The sequence below is a fragment of the Urocitellus parryii genome, chromosome X (assembly GCF_045843805.1).
Source record: "Urocitellus parryii isolate mUroPar1 chromosome X, mUroPar1.hap1, whole genome shotgun sequence".
Classification (NCBI taxonomy): Eukaryota; Metazoa; Chordata; class Mammalia; order Rodentia; family Sciuridae; genus Urocitellus; species Urocitellus parryii.
Window position 1 is genome coordinate 96620052 of NC_135547.1, and position 3523 is coordinate 96623574.

At 34.7% G+C, this 3523-nt stretch overlaps 1 pseudogene; it reads right to left on the bottom strand.

Moving 5' to 3' along the window:
* Window positions 1-1290: 1290 nt before the first annotated feature.
* On the bottom strand, window positions 1291-1740 carry LOC113181906 (S-phase kinase-associated protein 1 pseudogene; annotated as a pseudogene).
* Window positions 1741-3523: the final 1783 nt, after the last annotated feature.

Consider the following 3523-nt stretch of genomic DNA (forward strand, 5'->3'; position numbering starts at 1 on the left):
CAGATGAAACCTAAAATGCAGGTACACAAAGAAATGTATGGTGTTATTATATACATAAAACAAAAAAGAGGATACAATAGTAAAGGAATAGTCCAAGATCAATTAAAAGTGCTCTGAATTTTTAAAAAATATATTTGCTAGAATATCAACTTCAACAAGAAGTTGGTATATAAAGTTCAGAAAAAAATCCCAGAATATTGATCCCAAAAGATAAAGTGAAAATAATTTTAGAAGAATAAATTTCAGGCCAAGTGCTGTGGCACACGCCTGTAATTCCAGTGGCTCTAGAGACTGAGGCAGGAGGATCATGAGTTCAAAGTCAGTCTCAGCACTTTAGGGAGGCCCTGAGCAACTCAGCAAGATCCTGTCTCTAAATAAGGTACAAAAGGGACCGAGGATGTTGTTCAGTGGTTGATTGCCCCAGGGTTCAACACCTGGTACCAAAGAGAGAGAGAGAGAGAGAGAGAGAGAGAGAGAGAGAGAGAGAGAGAGAGAGAGAGAAAGAATAAATTTCAGATGTACAAAAGCAATCTTTCCACCAAAGAAAGTAGAAAGGAGGAAATTAATGAATAAATAATAAATTTTTCAAAACCCAGATTAGTAGTTTTTAATTGAGAAATCAACTTTAAAATCCACCACATGATATTTAAAACAGTATGTAATTTCAAAATACTGAGAAAAAAAAATGAAAAACCTTCTATAGATAAAAGTAGGTCATTTCAATAAGAATGAGAATTTAACCCTAATGCAATGATGTCAAAAGACTAGAGCAACCTTTTTAAAATATAATTAAACAATTTTAACATATAATTATATTTTAATCAAATTTTCATAATATTAATAACATAAATACTTTTATAGTAAAAAATCACATAATATGGATGAAGCTAAAATACTTCTACTTATTTATTTATTTATTTTATTTGCCAATTTCTACAGAGAACACACAGTTCATTTTTTTAAATTTAGTTGTAGATGGACACAATACCTTTATTTTATTTTTATATGGTTCTGAGGATCAAACCCAGTGCCTCCCACATGCAAGGTGAGCACTCTACCACTGAGTTACCACTCCAGCCCCACAGATCAGTTTTATTCAGAATAAAGAAAAAAGAAATGCTCTCTCATACTAGAAGAAATTCAGCCACAGGTTAGGAGTCTGTACTCAACTACACATGCAATAAGGACAATATTATGCCAATACAATTGATTTGCTGCTGCATTTGTGTACAATGTGTCTAATATTAACAATTGTACACAGAGCTGTGCAACTAGTATTTGGAACAATCCTTATAGTGTTATGGGGGCTTCCTCCTCTTCAGTAAAGTCGTTTTGATATTGAATGTTTTGCAAATCTCCTCAGGAGTTTTCCCCTTGATCATATTGGCAACAGTCTTGTGTGTAACATCAAGCAAACCTTTGATGTCTAAGTAGTTTGCAGCCAGAATAAGTTCAAAAAGAGTTCCTTGGTCAACTTTCAGGAATTCTTGATCCCAAACAGGGATACCATCTGTTTGCTTTTCTTTGTTCTCATCATCCTTGTAGTGTGTGCACCACTGAATGACCTTTTTAAATATTGCTGCATTAACATTTGCTACAGGAACTGGGTCATCATCTGCTTCATCATTCATTCCCAAATCATCCAACATGGTCTTGATTGTCAACAGATTTTGTTTGGCAATTTCTACATCAACTTCAAATATCTCCCACATAAGAACTCCGCAATTTAATTGAAGGCATGGAATTTGGTCTCAAGAAGCTGGAAGGCCAGAGGCTGACAGAAGCAGGGTAGTATCCACACAAGATAAGAAAAAAGTGCAGGACAAGGCCACTCCAGTGGCACCACATAGCCTGGGCCTTTATACAAGCGGGCACAGGTGCTGAGGACCCCAGAGCATCTGGTATCATGCCTAAAATACTTCTTGTCCATTAGATTCAATCAGACATCTACCTCTCTCAAAACAAAAACATAAATAATGAATTAATTTTGTCATGTGGTATGTATTTTAGGTTTTTTTATATAAACAAACATAAGTAATGTTCTATTTTTAACATACCTAGAAATTTGTCTTTTCTTTTTTTTTTTAGAGAGAGAGAGAGAGAATTTGTTAATATTTATTTTTTTTAGTTTTTTCAGTGGACACAACATCTTTATTTTTTGAGAGAGAGAGAGAGAGAGAGAGAGAGAGAGAGAATTTTTTTAATATATATTTTTTAATTTTCGGTGGACACAACATCTTTGTTTGTATGTGGTGCTGAGGATTGAACCGGGCTGCACGCATGCCAGGCGAGTGTGCTACCGCTTGAGCCACATCCCCAGCCCCTTTATTTTTATTTTTATGTAGTGCTGAGGATCGAACCCAGCACCCCACACATGCCAGGCGAGTGCGCTACCAGTTGAGCCACATCCCCAGCCCTGAAATTTGTCTTTTCAACTTAAAAATGTTATTTTTCTTTCTATTCATATATACAAGGGCTTACAACATTGTTTTTAACTGTTGTGTTTTATTCCCGGGTATAAATGGACTATGAGTTTTTCAGTCATTCAGTTATTAGTGGACAGTTGGACTGTTTCCAGTTTTTTTCTGTTATAAACAGTTACAGTGAACATTTTCATACAAGTATCCTAGTCCCTGAACATCTTATTTTCTACAAAAAGTTCTGCGCTCTCTATTTTTTCTTTGACTACAGTGAATGTTCTCAATAACTCTTTTTTCCCATTTTAGTTTTCTGTGAATGTGGCAATTTTGTTATGTCACACAGGGTTCATGATCTTTTATTTCCTTCTGTGTTGTATTGAGTAAGATTAAGGGGCCTTCTGACAGGAATCTCTAAACTATCATTTCTGATTCATTTCTACATTGAGATATTTGCTCAGTATTATGGAATTATGGTTTTCTATCTCATGGGACAAGGAGAGAACTAAATTCCCTAAGATGCTTTTCTTGACAAATACTTCCAGGTAAAATCAAGCTGCTAAATCTTTACCTTTTGTGTTTGATAGCCCACATTACCAAAAAATTCAAAGCTATCAGGGTAAATTAGCATTCTAGCCCTTAAGAAGGGGTCAGCATTTAGGTCCTAAAAATATTCTTTTTAATTTTTTTTTGGTATGTGTAGATGGACAGCATGCCTTTATTTTATTTATTTGTTTTTACACAGTGCTAAGGCTTGAACTCAGTGCTTCACACATACTAGGCAAGTGCTCTGCCACTGAGCTACAGCCCCAGCCCTAAAAATCTATTCTTAATGATTCCAAAATATCCATAATTCTCTTTGCATTACATCACTCTTTAGTGGTATGTAGAACTTTTGGTATATAGAAATTTTCTTTCTGTGTCTAGTGATTGAGCTTGAAAGAAAGTCACAAAGCATGCATTAACTGTTTCACCAACTATTTAAGGAAATGGCAAGAGTCATTAACATTTATTGGTGTCTTAGATGCAGTATGTAATTAGATGCACTGTGTAATTTAATCTTTAAGAACAAATATTAAAGGTGAATATTGTCTTCATTTTATATA